The sequence below is a fragment of the Thermobia domestica genome, chromosome 7 (assembly GCF_964235325.1).
Source record: "Thermobia domestica chromosome 7, izTheDome1.hap1.1, whole genome shotgun sequence".
Classification (NCBI taxonomy): Eukaryota; Metazoa; Arthropoda; class Insecta; order Zygentoma; family Lepismatidae; genus Thermobia; species Thermobia domestica.
Genome location: NC_137460.1, coordinates 78,796,136 through 78,803,000, shown reverse-complemented (window position 1 = coordinate 78,803,000; position 6,865 = coordinate 78,796,136).

Genomic DNA, 6,865 nt, shown 5'->3' with positions numbered 1-6,865 from the left:
ATGGCAAAGCCATGACCGGGGGTCTGGGGGCGGAGCCCCCAGCGAGCTTTAGCGAGTTACACCTCTAAAATCGGATTAGTAATCGGGTTATATATGCGTTTTTTAGTATCGTTAAGGAAATGATGTCTTGTTATTTAATTGTAATAAGATATGAGAAAAACACAATTCTAATACACTGTTATACTACTATGTAAAAAGTGTTTTTTTTAAAAATGCTATAAACAAATTTTCAAAAGCCTCCAATAATATTCATATTCTAAATTACTTAGTTAATATCCGTCTTCATTGAAAATATGAGAGTAAAGATACACGAAGACTCTATGTAATTGCTCAGTGTATATAAACATTTCAAAAAGTCTTGCTGCCCAGTAAGTACATTTTTTACCAAAGGATACCATTATAATAAGATGTATTACGTTACACTGCAAAAACTAGTGTTGAATGAAATGTTATGAACTAATGTTTAAAAAGCCTTAACAAAATTCATTTTTATAAATTACCTACAAATTGTAGTCTTTATTGAAAATACAAGACGAGACATACAGGTTGACTGCAAGAAATTGTCCAGTAAATATGAAATATTTGAAAAAGTCTTGCTGCAGCCTAATAATGTTCTTTGATCTGAGATTAAAAACTACAAATTCGATGAAGTGCAATATGATTCAGCATTTACAAAAAATCAGGAATACGAGATTTGAATTTAAAGAAATAATTTTAATTAAATTACACTTTCACCGTCGTCACCAACCACAGAAGAGCAGGAAGAACAGAAATTTAAGATTTGTATATGTATGCTGTGTAGCAGCAAATAGTTTTTAACCACCATTGTAAATATTGTTATTTATTTATTTCGTAATGAACAAACTCCATAGCTCTGGACAAGTAGCTTAACAAATAAAACACAGTTCTGACCAGAGCAGAATGAAATATATTAAAAACTATACTTACAATGTGTTACAGTTTCAAGGACCTAACGTCCTCTTCATCAGACACCAACACTCTTATCTCTTGGGACAAATATAAGAAATCTAGTGTTTCCCATACAACGAGAAATGTATTTTTCAATTCGAGACGAGACGAGAAACAAGAGAATCATCTCGTTTTAGAAACGAGAATCTATAGGCGAATCTTGTGAGCAACACTAGTTCATCCAAGTCTTAGATCCCAACAAGCCCGCAACCATCCACAGAGGATTGGGGGCATGAATATGTTAAGGGGGGGCCAAGTCATTCAACATTATCTTACCAATAGCTAAATTGTGTGTGTGTGTGTGTTTTTTTTGTATTAATAATAGCATTTTGTGTTAAGGTCTGCAGGGGCCACGAAAAGTTTTGGGGGACAGCCCCCTAGCCCCCCTGGTTGCGGGCCTGGATCCCAAACTCTGTTTTTGTGTTATATGATCCATAGTATGAAAAACCATAGACAGATAAAATAATTATATGAACATAACCAAGAGCATTTATCAACATTTAAAGATATGCAAGTCATTACTAAATATTAGACCTATTTAATAATAAATATTCTTTAATAATAAATATTCTTTATAATAAATATTCTTTATAATAAATATTCTTTATAATAAATATTCTTTAATAATAAATATTCTTTATAATAAATATTCTTTATAATAAATATTCTTTAATAATAAATATTCTTTATAATAAATATTCTTTATAATAAATATTCTTTAATAATAAATATTCTTTATAATAAATATTCTTTAATAATAAATATTCTTTATAATAAATATTCTTTAATAATAAATATTCTTTAATAATTATGATATGTCGCACCCTTCTTGAAAATTACGTGACGGGAAAAGATTCTGGTAACTTCTAGATAGAATTCAGGGATAAAAATCAGGGATAAAATGTTCTACATAAATTTATAAAACTAGACGAGACAGGAATTTTTTTTTCGAGAATCGAGTCGAGACATGTTTTCCACAAAATTGACGAGAAAACATTAAACACTACAAAAAATGTTGAAGCATATTTTCAAGGTTCAAATGACAAATTTAATGTCTCTAGCGTTAATAATAGTGATTTCAAAATATGTCCCTCTTATCATAAAAATCGATATCTTATTATAATTGTAGTCCAGCAACATTTTCTTACCCTTCTAGGTCAAATGGCAGAAAACGATCAAACACGTGTCGATATTTTAAATTAGGAGTCCAAATGCCAAATTTTATGATCCTAAATTTACGAGTAAAATATTCTGATCTATAGACTCTTATAATAATTGTAATTATACCACCTTATCTTCTCATTTTTCTTCTTTTCTAGAGTAAATATATAAAAGCTGAAACACATGTCTAATTATTTAAATAAGAAATCCATATACTAAATTTACAGATTTTTTACAAACATTTTAATATATAATAATTGCTACCCATATCCTCCCCCTTCCTTGTCTAATTTCAAAAAATCCTTTCTTAATGGTATCTTTCTTCACAATTCTGGTAATTTCTAGTTGAAATTAAGAAAAAAAAGTCAGAGCACAGGGACTTAAATTTACAAAACGATACGAGGCAACCAAAGCTTTTTCGACAATCGAGACGAAACTAGGAGGAATTATTCGAAAATCGAGACGAGACAACACAACAAAATTCACGAGATATATTCAATGTCGTGTTGTCTCGTGGACAGCATTAATATTCGCCTATCTAACTCTGTTCGTACAATTTATCTGATGAAAATGTTCAAATGTTACTATTGAAAATTTGCTCTTTGGGGTCAAATACTTTCTTAATCCGAAAATTCTCTTAAAATGTTTTTTTTTTTTAAGTTAATTATGTTGCTAAGGATAAAGTTAAGAGGAACTTGAGGATAAAGTTGAGATTTTTTTTTTTTTTTTTTTTTTTTTTTTTAGATTTCTGTCATTGTGTGACCCTTAACATTGTGCTTTATTCTTCATAATCCCTTTGAATGCATTAAGATTCTGCTCTGAGCCCTAAGATTCCGACACTTTTCAGTATTCTTAGTTACAAATCAGAGCTCCTTCGTGACTAAGCGGTTAGCATACGCGTCTTTTAGCATAGGAGACCCAAGTTCGATTCGCGGCAGGACTTCATATGATTCGGATCCCACGTTAAGCTGTAGGTCCACGTCCCATATAGCCTCGATGCTGAAAGGAACATTAAACTGAAAATCAAATCAACCTTAGCTACAAATCTTCTAAATAAATAGCAATGAAATCGCCGTTATGTTACATCATTATGGGAAAACGACTGAATTGCTTGCAATGAATATTTGAACATACTGACTTAGACACTGACTTAGAGCTGGGTTTTCATGATATTATTTTGCTTAAAATGTGTAATAAGGAAAATAATTTTCAAGGGGAGAGGGCAGGGATCTGATTGTTTCCGAAAACTATCCAGTGTTTTCGAAAATTCCACTCACAAGTGAGGATGGAGACAACGTCAATATTTTAATTTAATTTTTTGTATTCGTAAGATGCCCAATATGAGGTAACGGGTGAAGAATTTGAAATTAATTTCTAAACATAATGAACATTTAAGTCAAGCGGAGCTTTTATCATTGCAATTTGATTGGAAAACGTATTCTAAGAAGGGGAAGGAAGGGGATCCAGATTTTTTTTTTTTTTTTGGATTAAGAATAGAATATCTCCTTAAGTTACGAAGATGAAACTTGGCATATAAACTTCTCGTTTATTTATTTATTTAACAACCACCAGATACAGCTCAGAGGCCATTTTATACTCGATACATAACAACAACAATAACAATGGAAAGGATTTGGGAAGGTATCGACCAGGGCCGGTTTAGTAGGTATTATCCCGGCATTTGCCTGATAGTACTGAGAAAATCCCCGGAAAACCCTTCAGGATAGTCTGCAGCGGGAATCGAATTCATGACTTCCCGAATGCGAAGCCAACACTCTACCACTTGAGCTATTTCGCGCATTAAAAATAAGTGAGCACATGTCGCAGCGTTTTAGAAAATTCTGCTTCTAAGGGGAGGATGACTTTTCTATAATATTATAATGTGCCAGGAAGAGGCTGAAACATTTGAATTTAATTTTTGAAGGTAGTTAAAAAAAAATCCATAAACTTTATTCTTCCCGTCCGAAGAACGGGTATTCCAGTTAGTGCAAAATAAGAATAAAGAACTACTTAATATCTTGATCAGGAATGTGAATCACATTTACTTTCTTCATTCTAAGCACGAGAAAAGGTAAATAGTATATTCAACTTTGGTTCTTCTGATCCTGTGTTCGACTCCAGTCTTTAAGTCTTCAGTGCATATAAGAAAAGAGAAAGATAAAACAAAGAAATGAATATAGAATCCTTGTGCTGTCATAAAGAATTCTTGCTTAATCTCTTTATGTTCTTTTTATTATTCCTCGTTTCCATTTATCTTTGTCTCATTTCCATTAGGTATCTCAAGGACGAAAATTCATTCTAAATGAACAGGAAGTTTAAGGTCACCAGAGGTCTAACGGAACTTATATTCAGATTCAACTAAAGAGGTTGTTGATGACCAGTTTGTTCTGATTGCTTTATCTTCCACATATATCTGGAAAGCACATAGCGAACATTCCTAGCTGTTATGTGAAGACAATGATGGCTATTATTATGTTTCGTTTTTCTAGAAAAGCTTATTCGAAAGCAATACTATTGTTGTACATGATACAAGAGTTCAGAATGTGACAAAATTAGTACCGGTACTGGAGCTGATAAATAATAATAATAACAATAATAATAATAGTGATGAATATCTTTCTTAGTAGGAATAACATTCTCCTGATCCTCCCATAAGGGTTTATGTGACATTCAAACTGAACTTAAATTTGTATATTCCACTTAATTTTCACGAATATTTTTATAATTCAATAAATAACATTTTTGATATTCTATTTGACTGACACAGTGGCGTATTTACGACTTTGTTTCGGGGAGGGCTTTGCTAACTTTCGGGGGAGGGGGGCTTTGCCTGAAAATGTGAAAATTCTGCAAGATATTTCATATACTTTACTATAGTAAGTAAGATTTCGGGGGGGTTTAAGCCCGGAAGCCCCCCCTAAATACGCAACTGGACTGACACTTCAATCGTATTCGCTACGTTTATCTTTAGAGTTGTACTAATTCGGAGACTTATTGCATAATTTTAATTTTAATACTGTTATAATTTTATATTTCAACGAGCCTTTGGCTTTGTTTCCTCGACCTACGGTTTCGCATTTCTTATGTATTAACCTTTGTATGAACAGTGAATTTCGTGCATTTGCTCTTAATATTTCCTGAATTTGGCCAGTTGGGGACTTTGCCCCCAGACCACTAAGTTTGCTTGGTCTACGGCCTTACTTCTCTTAACCCCACAATTCTATCGAACTTCAAGTTTCTTTTCGTATTTCAACTAACTAAAAGATAATATTTCGTATCCCAAGAAAACGCCCATTTAAATAACATGGGGAATTTCTTCATCTAAACAAAATTATTCAGTTTTAGCAATTTTGTTGTGGGTTAGCCCCGGAAGACTACAATTATGCCAAATTTCATCATTCTAATCCTGCCGGAAGTGCCTAAGCATTTTGGGATGTAGAAGATGTTCCATATAAATAACACGGGAAAGATTTTCTACTCTACTCCCATAAAACTACTATAAAGTTGGAAGATTTTAATTTTCGGCGATTTACTTAAGTAGCGCTAATGAAAACGTACAAGCATACCGAATTTTAAGTTTTTATTATAATTCAAAGTACATAAAACATGAGGTTATTCATCTAAAATAAAGCCCATTTAAATAACATGGAAAATTTCTTCATTCCCCCTTTATACGCTCTAAAAATTAAAATATTCACTTTTGGCAATTTTCCTGTGGGTTAGTTCCAAGAAACTACAATCATACCAAATTTCAACTTTCCACGTCAACCGGAAGTACCCGTTATTTTATGTCAGTGAGTGAGTTTAATGTAGTTTTATATATAGTTAGGATAGGATTAGGAAGGAAGGATATTTATCAACTAAATAGTGTTACAAGTTACAGTTTGATTCCAATTTATAGGAAGCGTTTTCTGAATATTATTATTGCTTTTGTTTTTCAATGGTAATAAAATATTCCAAATTTCACTTAATTTCCAACCTTCTTCTCTATTCAATGTGTTGTCGTATTATTTTATTTGTATTGCTTCTCTTAATAACCTTTTAGATCCATCAGTGAATCTGTAATATCACTGACGACGCATTTTCAAACAAAATTTTATGATTTTCTTCTACTACATACCGCACTATACTGACTTCTCTGATTGATTTAATATCCTGACCTCTCTGGTTGATTTAATATTGTGACTTCTCTGGTTGATTTAATATCCTGCCCTCTGTGGTTGATTTAATATTGTGACTTCTCTGATTGATTTAATATCCTGCCCTCTGTGGTTGATTTAATATTGTTACTTCTCTGATTGATTTAATATCCTGACTTCTCTGGTTGATTTAATATTGTGACTTCTCTGATTGATTTAATATCCTGACTTCTCTGGTTGATTTAATATCCTGATTTCTCTGGTTGATTTTAATATGCTGACTTCTCTGGTTAATTTAATATCCTGATTTCTCTGGTTGATTTAATATTCTGACTTCTCTGGGTTTGTTCAATGTATGTTAATTCACATTTAAATGGGATTGAATAAATACCTAGGATGTATAATCTTTCTTGATTTTACACGGAGGGTAGCATTTCTCTGATTTTTAACCGTGGCATGTGAATTGCTTTTATTGTCGGTGATATGTAGAGCCATTCATGGATATAAAAAAAATATTGAGAGAAGCAATACAAATAAAATTACACGATAACACACTGAATAGGGAAGAAGGTTTGAAATAAGTGAAATTTGGAATA